The sequence below is a fragment of the Prinia subflava genome, chromosome 6, assembly GCF_021018805.1.
Source record: "Prinia subflava isolate CZ2003 ecotype Zambia chromosome 6, Cam_Psub_1.2, whole genome shotgun sequence".
NCBI lineage: Eukaryota > Metazoa > Chordata > Aves > Passeriformes > Cisticolidae > Prinia > Prinia subflava.
Window position 1 is genome coordinate 23,719,703 of NC_086252.1, and position 20,702 is coordinate 23,740,404.

The following is a 20,702-nucleotide window of genomic DNA, read 5'->3' on the forward strand; positions in this document are numbered from 1 at the left end:
GAGATCCAGCTGCCTTAGCTTTGAGGGGTTCAGGGGTAATTGCTTCTGTGATGATACCATGATAAATCCCAAAGATCATCTGACACCCACCAGACTCCTCTCACAACCCTAGATCTGCCTCCTGAACCTGGGACCTGGAAGATCCCCTGGTCAAGCAATCCAGTGCCTTCCATATGCAATCCACCATACCTTCCTTTCTCCCCTAATGCTTGCCAGTCCCATGAAGGGTTCCCATCCCTGAATGTCCCTCCTCTTTCCATGGCACCCCCAGTGTGGGACTGGGAAGTGAGGGTGCTGGAGAGGGTCTGTCTGCCCTCGGTCATGGCCAGACTGGGGGCCTGGAGGAGAGAGTGCTCCTTGCCTGGTCTGCGGTGGAAGCGAGGGAGGCAGCTGTACAGGAAATAATCATGGCTTGTTCCAAGATTAAATCACTGGCGGGAGTGCGAGAGAGGATAAAAGGAGCCGTCTGTCGTTAGAGGGAATATTAACCCGGCAGTGGGCTGGGAGGGGGGAGAATTTTATTCCTTGCACTTGCTGGCTGCCAGGCCCACTGTGCACACAGGGCTCAGCACTGACAGCATCTCTCAGCAGGACATGTGCCCTCCCTCCCCAGTTCAGCCTACGTCATGAGCCCTTTTCCCTCTGCTCCAGGGATGTAACCTTCTCTGAGCAGGGGCAGAAGAAAGTTTTTCAGAGAAGTTGGGAAACTGAGGCAGGATCGTGTTGCATGTCTGACACCACATGGAGGCACTGAACCACTCTGTCCCTCTGCACATTGCTCTTTGCCCTGCCCAAGCCAGGTCTTCTCCCAGTTCCCGTGGATGAGCTCCACATGGCGCAAAAGGTTCTTGTTTGGTCTGGCCCTTATCAGAGACCTGCCTCGAGGCCCTTCAGCCTGGGAGCTGGGCTGGAGCTGGAGCAGGTGAGGCCAAGGAGTAAGGGACGGGGCAGAGGGAAAACAAGAGACCAGCTGCAAAGGGGTGAGCTGGCGGGGAGATAAGATGGAGGGAGAAATGCAAAATATGATGGGTGGCAGGCAGGAGGGAACGTGGGAAACTAAAGGGCACCCTGGGTCAGCCCAGCTGGGAGACACACTTAACAGGTCAGACCCTCTGGGGGTGCCAGCCAGCTGTGGTGACAAGCTCCCAGCGCTGCTTATGTCTCCTGGCCCTTGGGCTGGGACCTGCTTTCAGATTTGTGAGTAGCTGAGATGGGACCCCAAGGCCCCTGTGCCCTGGTGACCCTCAGCTGCTCCAGGGCTGTGTGGAGACTGAGCACAGTCCTGGAGGGCTGTCGCAGTCCTGCTGCTGGGCTTGCCACAGGGAGGAAAGCCATGTTCTCTGCGCCAGATCAGGGCTGCATTTTACAGGCTCTCCTGTGCCAGGATAAACAGCCCCATGGGGTTCGGAGCTTGCAGCAAGTGGTTGATGAAAGCCTATGGCCCTGTGCTTAGGACTTCCTTCCCTTTGAAGGAAGAGTCCTGGCAAGTTCCCAAGCAAGAAGATCCCAACTCCTTCCCCCTTGTCTTTTCCTTCCTCTCACATCCCATTCCCCTTCCAGCTGAGGCCTGGGCTGAAATAAGATGAGCTATCCTTGGCTGCCTGGTCCAGCCTGGCGCTACCCCACAGAGTCAAGCCCTTGTCTCCATGAGGGTGGAAGCCCCCAGTGTTCAGCCTTCCCACAGTAGAAGCCTGGCTGTGTGCAAACTACTTGAGCGTGGTCTGATTTTGCCTCAACAGCTTCCTTTATTAGCCTGCTCCCTCTCTGGGGGAAGTCACTTGAGAAAGGCCAGTGCTGTTGGGAGCAGCCAAGGCAGTGATTCCCCCCCACCAACACAGCAGAAACAATCAGCATACACAGTTGTCTCCTCAGCATCCACAGTTGTCTCCTCAGCATCCACAGTCAGTGCTGCCAGTGCCAATGGGTACCTGCTGCTGGCTGCTGCCCACCCCTTGGGCTCCAGATTTAGCCATAGCTGCTGTAACTGCTCATTAAGGAAAGGCTCCCATGGCACCAGCTCCATGCCATGGGCTAAGATCTTCAGGGGTATGCGCATATGTCCTCCAGCTTCCCCCAATAGCTCCCATCCCTTGTAGTCTGGACAGAGAACATGGAATGGATGGACGCCCTGCAAGCTCATCCAGAGATCACTGCTGGTTTGCACTCAGGGCAGGTTTGGCCCTGCTGCACACAAACCCCAGCGAGCAGCCGTTGCCAAGACGCTGCAATTTCCAGGCCAACATCAAAAAGCAGCTGGGGATTGGCTTGCACACGCTCCCACACAGCACATCCTCTCTGTTTTATGAGTGATGTTTTACAACATAAGTGCTGCTATATTAAGCCATGCAGCTAACTGGAAAAACAGGAGATGGAGAAGCAAGAGCAGCTACCTCAGTGCCCGCAGATGCTTTAACAATGTGTTAGTCCTCCTCCCATTCGGGTTCTTGTCTACCTCTATCCCTCTGCCTGGCATTATGCAGGCAAGAGGCAGGCATGGGCACCTTGCCCCATACAGCTTGCCCTCGGGCTTTGGATGGGGTGTTTTCCTACCTTCTGAACTCCCCATCCCCCAGCTCTTCTGCTCCAGGTGTGGGCAGGAACAGCAAAATGGGGCCAGTCCCCATCTTTTGGGGCAAAACTGCAGGCTATCAGAGGATTCAGCTGGCGTCTTTCAGTTCCTAAGCAAAGGCTGCGTGTTTGGGGAAGGCCAGCCCTTCTCACTGCCAGGCAGGTGGAAGGAGAAGTGGGTCTCCTTCCTGGTGGCTCCAGGAGGTGCTTCTCTGTGCCCACAGCTGCATGAACACCTCTGTAGCATCCCTGCACCCAGAGGGCCAGGGCAGTGCCCAGTTCTCCCTGTGAGCCTGAGAAAGAGGGGGAAGTAAAGGACTTGTGCCCATGCTCCCTCAATATACCCTGCTTTTATTCCTTACAACTCCCCAGGTAAAGATTGGCCCAGAAAGCCTAGGTTTTCAACAGGTCACATCACTGGCCCCTGACCTGCACCTCCATCCCTTGTCCATGGGGGTGAGCATAAATCGTGTGGCCGTGCTGTGCTCTACCTGGGGACAGTGCAGGGAGCAGTCCTTGGCAAGCCAGGACCCTTGCAAGAGAGCAGGAGAGTTGATTTATGCTCCTGACATTTCTCTCCCAGTCAGGCAGAGCTTTTAATAAAGAATGAGTGATTTATGGCTTCTTTTAAGCAGGAAGGAATGTTACCTAAGGCAGTCTGCCCCCAACACCCCTGCCTCTCTGTCTCACTGAAACCTGGGCTTGCAAGAGGGGAGCAGCCACTCTCTCTGCTCCTGTCCTCTCCTAAAGTCGTCCCCACAGCCATGGTAGCCCCAGTATCCTGCCCTGTTCCTGTCAGCAGCACCCCTGGCCCTGCCTAGGGATGCCCTGGCATGCTGCAGGGAAGGGGGCTGTATCCCCCCCAAATGCCCTGGTCCTCAGCAGTGGGACAGTGTGCAGTTCACAGGCCACCTCACTCACAGCAGTGACTCAAGGAAAGCTGCTGTCCTGAGACCCCTCTGAGAGGAACCCTGTGGTGGCTGGCCTGGGGACAGGATGACAGCTCCTCAGCAGTTGTCATGGTTACTGGGTATTAATGGATGCAAGCACAACTGCTTCCCAGTGAAGAGCAGGAAAGGTCTGCCCTTCACCTGCCCAGCTGGAGCCATCCCCTTGAGGACTTGGCCATGGAGCCACCACCATACCAATCCCCAGCTGCTCCAGACCACAAGCCAGTGTTGGCCTAAGACAATTCCAAACCCAGAGGTGGCAGCAGCTTGCAACTGAAGGAGCTTCTTTGAGTCTGAAATGATTCTGTGGTCTCCCAGGGCAGATAAGGAAAAGGATGTCTCCCCTTCCCTCCTGGCCCTGCTAACTAGGGGCAGTTGGAGAAGGCCATAAAGCTACGGGACATAGTGGTGAGCAGGAACAGCGACACAGCAAAGCTGCAGGTCCCCGCCAGCCAGCCCCTTTGCCCTCTGGAAAGGGCTAATGAGTGAGGACAGGGGATAAGAGCAGGGGCGGAGGGAGCATCACCCAGACTGAAGCTGCCCCAAGAGGCTCCCAGCTGCTAATGAAGATAAAGTGCCTGGTTCCTTTTCTTCTCCCAGTGAAATCTGATGGCTAAGGGGGAAAAAATGCTTTCAAGTGTATTCATCTATAACACGGCCTGGGAGGCAGGGATTCCAGCAGGAGCGGCGGCCAGCTGAGACACTGATCTCACACTTCACACACGTGCACACACACATGCATGTGCAAACAGCCCTCCACGCAGGCTGCACACAGGGTGTGAGAAACACCCGCAGAGCACACGCACGCAGACATCAAAAGCCTGTCTTTCCCTGCATCAAAACCGCAGCCGTAGGTGAAGGCAGGTGTTGAACAAAACACCCCCTGCCCACGCCAAGCACCCGCATCAGGCTGCCAGATCCCACACGTGCCTAAAACGCACATGGCAAGTGCACAGCAAACACAGACACACGGCACGCCAGGGGCGTCTGCCCATCACCTCTGCATGTGCACACACACACGTGAGCACACACACAAAAGCACACATGAGCACACACACATGCACACACACATGTGTAAGCACACACACATATGCACAAACACACATGTGCATCCTCCCCCCACCCTCAGGCCCAGCAGGTGTGCAAATGCAGCTGGTATTGTGTAGCCATAGTGGGAGAGGGCAAGTGATGCCTGAAAGGACCCGGGGGATGGAAGTCCTTTAGGGTCACATTAGTGTTTCATTGAATGTGTGAATAAATCTTGTTGATACTGATGTATGTGGGAGACATGATATTGACATACGTGGAAGGTTTAGGGGGAAATGGGCTGAGGCTCTCCTGTGTCATGGATGGATGAATTTCTACCCCATCCCACCAACAGGTTCTGTCCCAAGACCTTCCCCTGCCTGCAGTCCCACAGTCCAGCCATTGAAACTCTCCCTAACCTTCATCCTAACCCTGACTGCACAACACCTACAGAAAAAATCACACTTCTGTCCCTGGCCTGGGAGCTCCTCTATCCAGAGACCCCTCTAAATGCCTGGAGCAGACATGTCAGGGGCAATGGGGCTGCATTTCCAAAGTATCCATTCCTAGTCTCTCTGGGAAGGATTCCGTACAGCCCTATACTAGGTTAAACAAACTCAGGGATTCTCTGTCCCTGGGGACCTCTGTCATGGACTAGGCTGTGAAATGCATCCTGCAAATGAGCAGCCTGTGTGCCAGATCCTGCTAGGATTGTCCCTGACCCAGGCTAACTCCTAAACTATGAGCAAAAATTGTCTGGATCACTGCGAGCTGGCCCAAGACAAAATCATAAAAGGACAGTGCTAAAAATTCCCATAGGGACAATCCCAGTGTTGTGCCTGGCAATGCCCTGGGACTGTTTGTTTTACCAGTGCAGACACAACCAGAGATTCCCGCTCCTTTCCTCTGGAGGCTTTGAATTAGGCAGCCTGTTTACAGAGAGGCAGTGAGGGAATAAAAGGTATGTGGGGGAGCTCCTCCTCCTCAATATATCTGGCAGCTAAACGTACCCTAGACCCACCAGAGACCCTCTAGGCATCAAAGCATGTCATTGCAGCTTCTCAGACAAGTAGAGATGCTGCAGAGGGTCTGAATCTGGCCCTGTTGACACACTTCTGCCTTCCTAGCATCGTGCAGGGGGTCATGCCTGGCCAGACCCCACTGGCTTGTTGCAATCAACTGCTGTATGATCTGGGCATGAAGGCTGGGAAGAAGTGCCCCACAAGTCTGGGGCAGAGGGGAGCATGGATGCTGCAGGCAGCTGCATTACACTCACTAGGGCTGGCTTGAGCAGGCACATCACTATCCCACAGTTCCAGCTGCTGCCAGCAGCTCCTTTGTGCCTCCCAACTCCTGGTTATTAATTCAGGCAGATCTACTTGGCTGGGACTGGGGGTAGCAAAAACTAGGTGGATAATTGCACATACACTCCAAGCAAATAATGGGAAAGGGGTAGAGAGGGACCAAGCTCAGTGACAAAATAGGAATGGTATGGAAAGGAAGCTGGGAGTAGCATGGGGACAAGAGCTGAGAGCCAGGGATGAGGGGACTGGGGCCAGAAAATGACACCCGGTGGGAGATGAGAGGGATAGAAAGAGCAAAGGTAGTTCCTGACGAAGCTGGTGGTGCTCGTGGCCGGTGGCTGTCCGGTCCCAGCAGCCTCGCACGGCGCGGCCCCGCTGAGCTGCCCGCGCTCCTCAGCAGAGGGCAGTGGATGCACACGCACCTGCCCGCCCACCTATGCTGCACACCCGTGGGCACCCACACACCCCCCAGGTGCCCGCGACACGGGCAGCCCGGACAGTTCTCGGTGCTCCCGATGCTGCTGGTGGGCTGCCTGGTGTCCCTTGAGGGACAAACGGGTCTGCAAGGGCTGGCAGGCGAGGTCTGCAGGGACTGGCAACACTTCCCTGGGGCAGCCAGCAAGGGACTCTGCCTGCATGATCCTAACCCATGCCATTTTCATCGGCGTTTATCACGGCAGCAAATCAAAACCCTGGTCAGCAAGGATGCGGCCACAAAGGCAGTCCCGAGGGTGGGAGGGACAGGGGAAGTGTCCCCATGAAACTGTGGATTGTTAAATTGGAACACCTCCTCTATTGCTGTGCAGGGGGAGGTGAAGAAGTGTCTGCATGAATGTGGGCAGCCTCCTGGGTCAGTGATCCCTGTCAGAGTAAAAAGGGGTGCCTCCTGTAGCAGAGGTCCTTATACCAGGAGGAGCACTATAACCATATAAGCAAGACCACTGTAGTGGTCTAAGGCATATGACAGATAGCCTTAAGATTCCTCCTCCACCTGTGAGAGAGATCCCAGTGACAGCCCAGCCCTGTGGGAGACAAAGCACCATCCCCTCCCAGTGCATCCCATCCTCTCCCAGTACTTCTGGCCTCACTGTCTTGGTGATGCCTGGCCCAGATGGGCTGGGAAGAGAGAGAGGGCAGGCCCAGCAGCTGTGGAACGTTCAGGCCAGATGTGGAAGGTACGCTTTACAGCAGCAAGCCATGAGGAGACTGCTGAGCTGCAGGCCTGTACTTAGCCAGCCACGACATGGCAAGGGAAGAAAGGACATTCCTCCCTTAGGAACAATTTGCACACATAGCGTCATCCCCTCGTTATTAGGAGGGCAGCCACAGAGAGGGTGTTCCCAGACCCCAACCCCACCACTCCTCTTCAGGCCAGGCTGGCCCCACGAAGGGTGGTGGGAGCTGGGCAGGGAGCAGGGGTCTTGTGGGATGCTGCCTTTGCCATCAGATCCCCAAGTCTGTGTTGCTCTCAGCCTCATTTTTTGCTGTAAGTGTAGGAGCTATCCTGGCCTGGATTCAGCCAAATCAGCACTTTTGGATGAGCCCAGCTGTCACTAAGCCCGGGCTATGGCTGAGCATGCCAGAGCCCTGCCAGATGCTGGGGTAAATATGCCTTTGCTGGCCATCCACTTGTGGCATTCCTGGGTGATGGGAGAGCCTGCAGCAGTGCTGGCTGGGAGAGTCCCAGCCCATCCAGACAGAGGCTGTCATCTGCCTTGCCAGGAGAGGCATGGTTTGAGGAGCTTGGCTCAGTGTCTTGTCCTTGGAAAACCCTCACAGGAGAGATGCCTGCACTGGCCCAAGGTCCTGAGACCCTACTTGGATGGAAGAGTCCTCAGCTGGGGCAAGGCACTGAACTGCTCCATGCTGGGGATGGGAAATGCCCTCTGCTCCTGTTCACAGTCCAACAAAGCTCCTGCTAAGACTGTGGGAGCTGGGCATGTCCCAGACCCCAAGGCCTGTCCCACCAGCCCAGCTTCACAATGGACACAGTCAACACTGAGATTCCAAGAATGATTTCCCTGCCAAGGAAAGAATAAGCTGACACAGTAGCCCTGCTCGAGATCCTGCTTCCTGAGCCATGCTCTAAGCTTACACAAAGCCCTGCCATGAGAGGGGGCATGGGATGTGAAGAGATGGAACAGAATAGTGTGACTTCAGAGCCAGGAATTATAAACTCAGAATAATTTTCAGAGACCAGGGAATCCTGGAAAATAGACCAGAGGGCTTGTTCCTGGCTCTGCCAAGCAAGGTCATCAGTTATCAGAGTGGCAGCAGGAGGCAGACCTGGTGATTCACAGCAACAGCTTGGGTATAGGATCTTACTTGCCTAAAGCCAAATGATGTTCCAGAGTGACGGGACAGAGGGAAGGGCAGAGCAACACCACAGCCTTTGGAGCTGGTTTTGTCCTGTTGAGAAAAAAGCTGCCTTGGTAATCTTTCCACAAACCCTGCATGTGTGGTGTATCATGACCTGTGTACTGGGAAGGGCGAACCCCGAACCGATAACCCGTCCATTGAATCTAAGACCTTGGAGAGAAACAGACCCAACCCCTCTGCCAGTGTTTCCAGCAACCACAAGCCAGCAGCCATGCCCAGGTGTCGGGAAACATCAGAGCACGTGTGTCCTGTCCGCACGGGCGAGAGCCGCGCGTGGGCATTGGGACACACCTGTCCAGAAGAATCCCAGCAAATTACTTCTCCTTGATGTCTGCTGGTTCGTCATGGCACAAACACGGCGTGCAAAGGGCTTGGTTTAGAAGGAGCACCAAGGGGTGCCAGAGCTGAGTTGCTGCCAACTCACCTGTCACTCCTTGCACCCTGCCCCAGGGCTTGCAGGCTGGGGGGAGGCAGGTGCTGGGGAGCCAGCTCGGCCGCCGAGCTGTGGCCAAGGGAGCGAGCAGGTAGGGAGCTGTCTCTCCCAGGATCCTTGCTCCAGCTCTGCCAGGTGGAATGTGGCTGTGGAAAGGATGAGACAGATTCAGATGTATTTTCTGCCCCTCCCCATGACTTTCATAGAGGCCTTTGCAGTGGTATTGATGGGGAGGTTGTCACAAATTGGGAGCACTCAGTATGGGGGAGCACAAGACTGTGGGGCTGCGTAAGATTTGCTGACCCCTGCAGCCAGCCAGAAAACCAGAGGCTGGCTGTATTAGGAAGGACCAGCAAGCAAGAGACTGCAGAAAGACCTTCCTGTTCAGTTACCAGATCTGGCAGCCAGGCAGAGATGAGTATCAGGCAGTGAAGGAGCCAAGAGGCCATACCTGCAGAACTGGGGATGGTTGGGGTCCACAACAGCTGCATGAGGAAGTGTCTGGGTGCCATGAGATGCTGTGCAGCCTCTGCATATAACCCATGAGACTGTAGCACAGTGTAAACCAGACCCTCATGCCTTTCCTCCACTTCCTGTGAGCCAGCAAAGCCTTGGGGCAGGCAGGCTCAGAGGGGCTTATATACACCCCTGCAGCCAAGTAAGGAGCCTCTCTCAGGCTGGCTTTGGGCACAGGACCCTGCTCAACAAAGCACACAGAGGCATCTCCTCTGCACTAGACCTCCCCTGTGTGGGCACAGATGAGGAGCAGATGTGTTCTTGTGGGCACAGATCCCAGGTTAGAGAGATGTGCTGCTGTGAATACGGGCCCTAGCCCAGCTTGGTGAGGATAAGTATGTGAGCCAGCTCGGTCCTTGCCTTTTTTTTTTGGTGAGGTTTTAGTGCAGAGACACAGTGTGTCTGGTTTGCCCTGGGGATAGGCCAGGGTGATGCTGGGGATGTGCAGCTTAAGAAGGGATGTCAGCAAGACAGGGCAATGTGGGCAAGGACATGCTGGAGAGTCCTGGAGACACTTGCCAATTTGATTGAGGTCCCAGCAAGCAGAGAGGTGGCACCACCACCAACCAGATTTGCTGCTGACACACAGGCTGGAGGGTGCTGGCAGGGAGGAACAGAGAGCCCAGCTCGGCTGAGCACGGCGTGTGTGAGGCAGCGGCAGGACAAGGACAGGTTGTACCTGCAGGACAGGAGGCTCTGCTTCCATGATGTGTGACAGCGGAAAGGGCCAAGGGAGCCTGGGAGCCAGCTCTGCACCACAGGCACCCCACAGGCTCAGCTGTGCACACACATGGGAGCTGAGACTGCCCATGGGGGGCAGTTGGGCATTAGTGCATAATCCGTTTTTCTGCTAGATCCCAGTGTCAAGGAGGTCTGGCACAAGAGAGACCTGATCTATTTGTCCAAGACACTCATGGATCTTCCCTTCTTAGCTGGCAGCACTGCAGGAGCAAAATCTTCCCCTGGCAAGGAGGGGCCATGTCCCAGCACCATTAGCCATATGGACATCGACATTAGTGGGCATGGACATGCATTTGGATGCTTGAAGGCTAAAGGAGCTTGTCCCAGCAGCCAGGACCTGTCTCCTACCATACTAGGGGCATCTCTCATCCACCCACAGGAGTCCATGGTGCCTGCAGGGGTCCATAAGCTGGCCCAGCAGAGGCTCTTAAATCTTGGAAACCCTGTGCCTTGGGTCTTTGGCCAATATGGACCAAAACATCTGTCCCAGATGATGCCTTCTCTGTTATTCAGGACCATGATCAAGATGGGGGAGGTTACAACCTCCACCCCCCTCCTTCTGCCCTCTTCCTGGCTTCCAGATAAAGGCTGCCAATACCTGGTCAGGCTGTGGTCACCATCTCTTGGTTCAGATAAGGAGGTTTCACCACCTGCACCCTGTGCTGTTCTCCTAAGGGGTTTTGAAGCCATTGTTCCACAGGGATTTGGCACGAGCATTTGGGATAGAATTGAGGCAGTCCTGCCATGGCCCCTTCCCATCGGTGCTTCATCCTTCTGAGGAATGGCTGATGGGGAAGGTTTTGCAAGTCTCCACAAAATAGCCACCTGGCTCCCTGTCATCCAAGCAGCACGGGATGGCACCTCCCAGCCACGAAACCCTGGGGAGATGCTGAACAAAGCCCAACTTGTATAAACCAAGCCAGCCCTGGTGAGGCATCTGCCACCTCCCTGGCCTCCTGCCCTCCCTGCTCAGCCTATCTCAGCCCACATTTAACAATTACCTCCTCTCCACACAGCTCCCCAAGTGCTCTAAGAAATGTGAGCCAATTCCCCACTGGCAACTCCTGTCTGCCTCCCAGGAGTTACGTCAGTGGGGAGTTGGGCCATGCACATCTTCTGTGCAGCACCTGGCTATGTGGCAGCCAGCACCAACCCTGGGCCTGCCAGGGGTGATCCTGGGCATCGGCTGAGCATTCCCAAGAGGCAGCAGCATCCCTTCTAGGCTCCAGCAAGTGATAAATGGTGCCCCTGCCCTCGAATTGCAGGGAAGAGGGTCCTGGCAGGTGCATTTACCTGAGCTGGAAGTGGTTCAGGGGAGTGGATTTAACCCCCTGGCTCTGGTTGTAGGAGAGCATCAAGAAGCAAGGCATAAAGAAGCATGTTGTGGCCGATACTTCAAGTGTCAATCCCATCACAACTCAGCACTCTTGCAGAGTGTGCTGAGATAGCCTGACCTATCCACAGTGTGCCTGCCCTTGGCTAAAAGTGCAGAGATACTGGGCAGAGAGTCAGCCTGAGGTACCTGAAAGCCACCACCCACATGTCCAGCCCTGTCCCCTTGCTGCCAGCGTGCACAGCTCAGCACATGATATCTGGGTCTTATGGCCAGCAGGAATCACCCCCACAAAGCCAAGTGTCTCTCAAAGCATTGCCACTGCATGCCCTGGGACAGCCATGCCCAGCTGGCATGCCACAGTGCTGGACTCACCAGTGCTCAGCCTGGCATTGCCATCGGGTGTGGCAGCGTGGGCTGTCCCATCCCTCCCTCTTCCTGTATGGACGCTGTACTGTCACCACGGGAGAGAGTGGCACTCCTCCCCTGGGCACGTCTTTCCCCACAGGGACCCAGCGCTGCCGGGCTCAGCATGGGAGGCTTCTGGTGACACCAGGCTGGGCGAGCAGCGAGGAGCACGGTGATGGTGAGCCAGCAGCTGGGCAGAGAGCCCTAAAGCTCAGGGGCATCGTGCTCAGGGCTGCTTACTGGGGAGTACTGGAGAGACTGGGAGGTAAGGCAGAGAGCAAGGGTCTTCTGCACCCATCTCTCCCAACTGGGACAATGCTCCTTCACTCCATCTTTTCTCCCAATCCTCTTCCACCCATGCAGCTTCCTCAGCACCTTCTTTCTGCTTCCCACACACCTCCTCTTCTCTGCAGTGGTACCCAAGGGACCTCTGGGTAGGGCTGAGACTGACACAGGGGACAGGACTGGGGGACACTGCAATGATGCAACATGCTTGTGCACAGAGTGGGGCATCCCTCATGTGAGTCTGGGCTCATTCTGCAAGAGATTACATCACTGGGGATCATCTGGTGATCTCTTATTTTGGGCTCGAAGGGTGCCCATCACTAAAGTATCCAAGTGCACACTTAGTCTGTTGGCTCTGGAGCAGACACAACCCTGAAGTGGTGGTACGAGACAGTGAGATGGGTGGTGATGTGGTCCAGGGTGGTGATGTGGCCCTGCCATCCCCTTATGCCTCTCTCTGCCAGCCCTTCCAGGTACAAAATGGCTCTTTTATCTCCTGGATGTCTGGTGCCAGCTCTGGCCTGGCTTTCTGAGATTCCCTGTTCCCTTACCTATCCTGGCAAAGGAGAGGGAGCCAGCAGTTGGCCCAGGGGCTGGAAAAAGCAAAGAGACTCAGATACCCACCAGGAGATGGAAAATGGCCCAGAGCAGGAAGCACAGCAAGGTGCGGTGTTGATGTCTGCCATCTATTATTCCCGCTTTGCATCAAAAGGCTGAGATGAAAGTCTCTGGCCACAACCCTCACCACAAAAACGTGGACCCCTCTCCTGAAATTACTGCTCCCCTTGAAGGAAGAGAGTAATTTGCCTGAGCAGTGGATGAGAAAGCCATGTTTACCTGCCAGGTTTCAAGTGCTGCTCAGCAGCTGCTTCACTGTAATTACATTGTTAGGAGGGGATGAGTTGCTGGGGCTTGGTTCTGGGGTGTTTGTTTATTTGCAGCCCCAGTGTGGGGCAGCTGGCAAGGGAGAGCCACTGTGCTGGCAGCTGGAGCACCAGGCTCCCCCTGAGCCTGGCTGCCTGGCTGAGGGATGCTGTGGTCCCTGGTGAATGTGGGGCCACGCCAGCCCCAGGCTTTGCAGAGGCATGGGGGAGAAAGTTGCCTGGTGGAAAAAGACATCTCCGCAGAAGCGCAGGGGTGGAGTTGCATCCCCCAATCCTAAAGTGCTGGGACTGTGGCAACAGGAACCCCATGACAGGAATGGGGAGTCAGGAGGCTCCAGGAACCATATGGACCAATTGTGTCTGCAGCTCTGCTTAGCTTGAGCACCCCTGAATTGTGCATGGGCTGGTCCCCAAGTAAAGCAACAGAAGTGCCTCACACCCCTGCCCTGTTCAGCCTTGATTTAAAACTGTGCTTCACTGCAGGGCATACCTGCCATGGGGCATTCACATCGCAAAATGCCTCTGGGGATGTGTCTGTCTTCGAGGCATCTCCTACGGCAGCAGCACCAGGCTACAGAGACTACACAAGGACCAGGCTCCCTCTCAGTCTGAGTGACATGTGGCATGAAAGTGGCACCAGGAAAAGGATTTCTGGGTCCTATTCCCAGCCTGGCTGTTTCTTGCTGCGTTACCCATAGGAGTTCTTGTGTGTTGACACCGTAGCTGACAGCATGCATCCTGCAGGCAGGTTGCAGGGCTAACCTACTGTCTGCTAAGTGTTTCCAGGGAAAAACTTCTTATCATCCAGCACTTCCCAGGTTTCCCATTGCTGTCAGGCTCCACTTTCTGTCCAACCCACAACACCTGAAGGGGAGCCCCTGCAGGTCTGGGATATCTACCCTGCAGCCAGGGCTGCTACCAAGGGACATTCCAGGAGTGGTTTCATCAGGCAGCCACATCAAAGATGATCCAGGACACCCCATCCCATGACAGGCTTCAGCATCCATGAACAGTGAGCATGACACATCATGACAGCACAGATTACTTCTCCTTGTAAGGCTGGACAGGCAGTATGTGCAGGTAGAGGGATGTGGGGGGCAACAGCAGTGCTGCTGCCTTCCACTTCACAGCAACTTCATGTTTTCTGTGGGTTCTGCATCTGGAGGCACATGGCAGAAGTCTTCTCCCAATTTTGCATCTCTCCTGTCACAGCCTCTACCTTCTGAGGACAGGTGTCCCCAGATGTTATCAGCTCACCTGGCTCAAACTCCTCCAGCACTGCAGACTCCTTCATCCTGGCTAGAAGCATTTCAGCATTCTGGTGTCTTCTTGCTAACTGAAATACACAGAAACTGAACTCCCAACCCTTGTCTCTCAGGAGATTTGGAGCACAACTTTAGCCAGCACAGGGCTATCAATACCAGCCCAGGTTTGCTCAGCATAAGCCCCTTCCTCTGGCAGGTATTTACCCCAGCTGCTCATGGCAGAGGACTGCACTGACAATGTCATAGTGTGGTACATCCTTATTTTTAGGCAATGTTGCAAACAGCTGGAGATTTTGGCTTCAGCTTTTTCTCATTCTTTACTTGGAGCCAGCCCTTCAGGATGCCCCCAGGGATGTGTGCATCAGAACTTGGGCTGAAAGCATGATCAAGCACAGAATCTGGGGACCCCTTGGGATGACGCGTGCTCCTGGTCGGGTGCAGGGAGTGTGATCAGTGGTGTGGCAGAGGGGTGCAGCCTGTTCCAGGCAATAGGATCCTGGAGCAGCAGAGGTGCAGCTGTGTGTGATCAGTACAGGTGAGGCTCACATGGATGTATCCCCGTGCATGTGACAGGCATGCAGTCCATGTCCATGCAAGCAGCAAATGACAGCAAGTCACCAGACACCATTACTCTTGTCTATTCTTTCATGTGTTGCACATCTCATTTCTGATCCTCGCTCATCAACTCCCTTGACAATTAATTCAAGCAGCAATGCTAAGGCTGGAGGGACCCAGTAAGACCACCCAGCCCACTCCACGCCTCAGGTCAGACCCCTTGCACCCCCTGTGCCAGGGAGGAAAGGGCATTCTTCCTCCTCCTTCCCCCCTCAAGACCCATGTGCTACGTGCAGAGTGTGATGGGACACGGGTTCCTGCTGAGAGGGAGCTTGCCGTTCACCAGCGGGAGTGGGAGGGCGAATTGGAGCGAGCCTCCTCTCCCGGTGGAGCATCACTGCCCAGGTTTGATGAGGTGTGAGCTCCTGCGCCACCCGTACATGCCTTGGGTGCCTCTAAGTGTCTGGGACAGGTATGCATGGTCCGGCACAGCGTGCCCTATCATGCCTTCGTGCCACGGTGCCTGGCAAGCGCCTCCCCTCCCTGCAGCTGCGGCTGTGCTGGAGCATTCCTCTGGGGAGGGCTGGCTCGTACCTGGAGGGATGGGGGCCTGCGGAAAGCCACCTCCTGCTCTCCGAATGTGCTGGGCTCTTCTGCACCGCAGTACACCCATCACCTCTTCAGCTTGCTCCCTGAAGAGAGACCCCACTGCCACCGTGGAGTCACCACTCGCAGCCAGCCCGGAGACGTGTTCCAGGAGCAATTTCAGGACTGCTGTGCAGTTGTGGGGAACACCCTGGGATAGCTGTGCTCCTTCTTTCCTGGGCTGAGGTGGTGTGACCCTCCCCATCTGGTGCAGAACAGGAGTCAGATGTCGCATGGGCTGGGACATTGTATCAAGGCTGAGACCTCCCTGTCCCATGGAGGGTCCCCTTCCAGCTCCTTGCTGAGTGTGGATGGGGTAGTCCAGAGGAAGTCAGAATGCTTCCAGATGTAGCCAAAAAATGGAGTTAGATGGGATCTTCCCAGGGCGGGCAATACCTGTGGAGCTCGCAACCCTGCCCCATGAGAGCCTTTAGAAGGGGAAGCTCCTACAGAGTGACACTCACTAGGGGCTCTGAGGACCTCGCTGGCCAAGTTGCTTCTTTAATCTTGAAAGATGACTGGAGATGGGGAGAGGAAAATCTGAGACATGAAGGCAAAGGCAGCTTCTGGTGCTTCCCAAGCTCAGTCAGAGTGATTTCTAGCTGAGCTCACCAGGTTCACATAGGCACAGAAGGTTGGGATGGACAAAACTGAGACAAGGAGGAAGGGAGACATGAGGCACCCTCCGTGGGCACCAAGTCTGCTTCCCCACCAGTACCAAAGATGAGAAGAGAGTCTGCATCCCTATTGAGCCCAGCATCCTTGCCGTCAGCAGTGATGAACAGGAGACTGCCAAAGTCATCTGCTGTGAGAAAAAAAACCCTGCAGTGGCCTGAGCTGGGCAGGGAGAACAGAGATATCCTAGGTAACAAGTGCCTTGAAAGTGCTGCTCCAGTACCTGCAGTGGCCTGGGTTTTCAGTTTGCCTTGGAGCACTCAAACAAACGACCCAGTGACCCACCAGGATGGGTTCCAGCTCCATATGCAAAGTCCTGCTGTATCCCTGGTACCCAGAGCCAAGCCCAGCAGGCAATATGGCACTTAACAGAAATCCAGACAGAAGGACCAAACCCAAACAGCCCCTGCACCACCCCCTCCACCTTTGTGACCTCAGAGGGGCGTCCCTAAGAGGCCGCCCCATGCTGATGCAGGTTCTGTTTGAGCTGTGTTCTCCCTGGCTCAACCAAGTTCTTGCCTACACCTCATGGCTTTGCCCCTTGCCAAGCCAGGTTTGTAGTGCTTTCACCCTGCCCTGGGCCACCTTTCCCCAGAGCAGAGGGGACCATGTCTGCCATCTGGCCCTGGCCCTGTGAGCTGTGGCATCTCGGGGTGTGCCGCGTACCAGGGTGCCCCACGTGCGCAGGGGCCTGGCAGGCGCTGGTTAAGTCATGTGTTTTGTGTTGGGTTTCTCCCCCTTCTGGAAAGTCCCAGTGCGGAGCGGTGGGGCTGAGCCGACCGCACACAGCTGCGGGCCACCACATGAGAGGAGCCAGCTCCTCGGGGATTACAGAGCCCCGGGAGCCTGGGGAGGAGGCAGGAGCACCCGCGCCGTGGCCCTTTCATCTCTCCCCTGCCTCACTCCCCCTTTCATCTCTGCTTCTCTGGCCACGCTCTCTTTTCCTCCGCTGCCTTTGCTCTCTTTGCACTTGGCCTCTTTTCCTTGCCTCCCCCCCAGCCCTTCCCACTGCACCTGGCTGTGTTGGCTGCTCCTGTCACTCCCTCCTCCTGGACCCTATGCTTTTATCTCCCGACCCCCAACTGCCTGCTCCCACCCTCCTGCACTGGTGTCATGCCAGATGTGCCCCTCCATCATCTCCCTCCTCAGCCCAAAATCTCCTTGTGCAATGGGGGAGGGAGAGGAGTAGCACAAAGTCTGCCCTAGGTGTTCTCCCTCTGTGTCCAAAAAGCTTTTCCCCCTTTCCCCACCTGTGCTGGTGTCCCCACCAGGCTGCTTCCAGGCTCACATCCTTCCCTGGTGTGTCCTGTGCTGTCACAGCCAGGCATCCTCTTGCCTCCTCCATCAGTCTCATGGAAGCAATGAGTTGGGAATGCTGGTGGCCTATATTCACACAGTGGCTGGGGTTGGGCACTCCCTGTGACAGATCAAGGGATAAAGGAAAGTGCTGGGTACCCTATTCTTGTGTGTCACAGACTTGTGCCAGGGACCAGCGTTCCTCACACAGTCTCCCAGAGGCCTGGGGAGTCCCTGGTATTTTCTGGGCCAGAGGACCACATTTAGGACTGAGAGAGTAAAGAAGATTTGGGGCCAACCCTAACTGCAGCCATTACAGCAGAGGCACAACACAAGCTAAGTGATCTAATGGTTAGAGCTCTCCCTCTTGTCCACAGACTCTTTAGGGAGACTTGGTGCCCATCTGTTTGGTGAGGATCTCAGCCATTGGGGTCTGGAGGACTTCCACATCACCTGCTGCCCAAATATCAGCCTCCTTTCTCATGCATCTTGCCACCTGCTCTCACTCCAGTGCACCCACTGCCTTTATTCAGATCTTCTTTCTAAGGGGCTCAGTGCACCCCAAACTCTGCCCAGCCCCCATCTTTCCCATCCCTTGCCCAGCCTCCCACTAGAGCTTGTCCTACCCCAGCCTTTGGAGCTGCCTTGTCTCCATCACAGCCTTCAGCCCAAGCCCTCCCTCTGCTCTCCATCTCCACATCCCACTATGTCCAAACTCTGCTGGCCCTTCTGCAGGCATGTGGCGGCCCCATGGCCAGGGACTCCCTTGGAGGACCAAGGGCTGGTGCAGCTGTGGCCAAGAAAGGAGGCTGCAGTCTGCCCAGCCAGTGGTGACACTCCCAGAGTCTGGCTGCTGCCACCATGCCTGGTATCCCAATGAGCTCAACACAATGGTGGCTACAGCCTTCTCACTGGGTAGGTGACCCATCCCTTGTGATGGAGGGCAATGCCATTGGAATGCTGTGCCAGGGGGCTGGTGGGCAGGAGCTGGGCCTGGTGGGGGGAGCACAGGACTCCTGAGCTCCTATCCCAAGCCAGGTGCTGCCTCGCTGTAGGTACTTCGCCTTGCCAAGCAGGTCAGGGCCAAACATTTTTTTCTTTTTCGGGGGCTTGCACGGGTGCTGGTGCCAAGCATGACATGTTGGGGCTGAACGTCAGGAAAGCCTCGGAGCATCTCTCTGCATCTCAGCTCACAGCACAGTGCCAGCCACGCTCTCAGGATGGGTCTCAAGCCATGGCTACTTGCTTCTCGAGCGGAGGAAGCATGGTAGCCAGTCACCCAGACCAAAGACAGGAGAGGGCTGCCCTCTACTCTTCTTGGATAAGCAGACACAATGAGGCTTTTCTCTCTTGTGACTTCCAGTAGCCCAGGTGCATCTGGCTGCTTTGGTGGATCAGCAGCCATCCAGCACTGCCAGCCCTGCCCATGTCCATGTTCATGCCACCCCAGGGGCATGGGACAGGGGGTACCACTGAGACAGAACTGTCCACTCTTGTCTCTGCTTCATATTGTGAACTCTGATGGGAGTAGGAATGGAATTTGGATGGGGCTGGGCGTTCCCTTGTAGTGATTCCCCCCAGGCAGGATCTGGCTCTGATGACTGTTCTGTGAGGGGAAGAAATACCAGAGGAGTTACTCACGGCTCATTGAGGCATGATGTAGCAACTCCTCATCGGTTCCCCCCACCCTGCAGCCAAAGTTCCTCCTGTGATCTCCTGGGGAAAGTCCCAGCCCCCCCACTACTCCCCTGCCACCCCCAGAGACCTTCCCCACCCTTGCTGGAGCTTTCCAGAATCAAGAGATGAGCTGGGGCTTTGGGTGAGAGGAGAAAGGACCCAGCAACCTGCTGTGCTGGAGCGAATCCACCGTCCCTTTGGCACTTCCACTGTGTGTCTGTTGGTGGGCACAAGGCCAGGGTCTGAGAGAGGACCAGCCTGGGCTATCCACATCTGGACAGCCACAGATCTGGCTTCAGACCTGGCAGAAGTACAAACCAATCAGGCCAGCTCAGGTCTCTATTGCCTTCTCAGCAGTCACACTCAGGTCAGGTTTTCCCATCACTCTCCACAACCACAGGGGCAAGAAGTGAGATTTACTTTCGATTTACTGGAAGGATCTGAGAAGCTTTCCTGTCCCTGGGACCAGGAAGTTCAAAGTTTGAGAAAAACACTGGACTTCACACACCTCTAGCAGAGCCACTGGGCTGGTGGTTCCCTCTGCAGCAGGGACCCTCCAGGATGAAGGAATTTCTAGAGCTTGGGCCAAAATACTTAATGAAACTGGAGTAAGTTTTACCTGATTTTGCCAGGACGGACTTGCTGTCTTCTTTAGAGCCTTCAGTGCCCTTTTATGACATGCAAGTGAAAGGAATGGCCATTTCCTTTTTCGGTTTTGGAACTCCCTTAGTGATTTGCCTCTCTAGGGAGATGATGGGAAAACACAGGAAAAATCTGGTCCCCTCTGCTGGGAATCACTTTCATCATCTGCCTGGGCTGTTCTGATGGTCATTCTTCTCTCTTGTGTGAAGCACCTTGAACCTTCCCACTTCAGCCCAGAACTGTGTGCAGTGCTCTGCAGGGTGGAGATGTCCCTCATGGGGCAGCAGGGGGCTACACACCAGAATGGGCAAGGCTGGAGCAACTCAGCAGGCTCAAATAGTCCCTCCGTGAGAGGCAACATGAATCTTTGGTGGGACTGGGACATATCCCAATGGTGGATCAGGGAGGGTGGTTCGTGGAAGAGAAGTCTGGAATGCCCAGACCTCGGATGGCCTCGGGTTGTCCAGATCTCCCTCCCTCACTGGCAGCTGGCTCTGGAAGCTCAGCAGTGGCCGTGGGGAAAGGAGGTGTCCTGCACGTGCTCTGCCCAGCAATGTGGTTGTTAGGACAGCTGCCCGGTGGCTGGTTCCTAGTTAGGGAAGCATGGGGACACTGTTTTTCGTAACCACAGGCACACTGGCACCTTGCCTGTGGCTCCCAGACACTCAGCCAGAGAGGCCACATAGCAGATCTTGAAGACTGGTATTGCATTGGGAGCCAGTTAGCCCCAGGAGGAAAATGAGATGCTGCAAGAAGGATGGCTGTGCCCTGGAGCTGCCTGCACCCAGAGCACACTGCCTGCACCCAGAGCACGCTGCCTGCACCCAGAGCACGCTGCCTGCAGCCCAAAGCACCCCTCCAGCACAGCACTTGCACCCCAGCCATGACACCTGCACACTGACCAAGATAAAGGGATCTAATGTTCTCCTCTGAACGTCACGAGCTCACACAGGGTCTCTACAGAACCAAAGAGCACCGGGCACTGTGCAGGGAGTCTCAGCCTAGTGTGCTGGCATTACTGGTATGCTTTTTCACAATGCTATGCACCTAAAATTGGCTGGTGAGGTGAGAGCTAGCTGCAGTCTTTGCAGATCCAGGATGCCCAGAGCCTGTTGCCTCA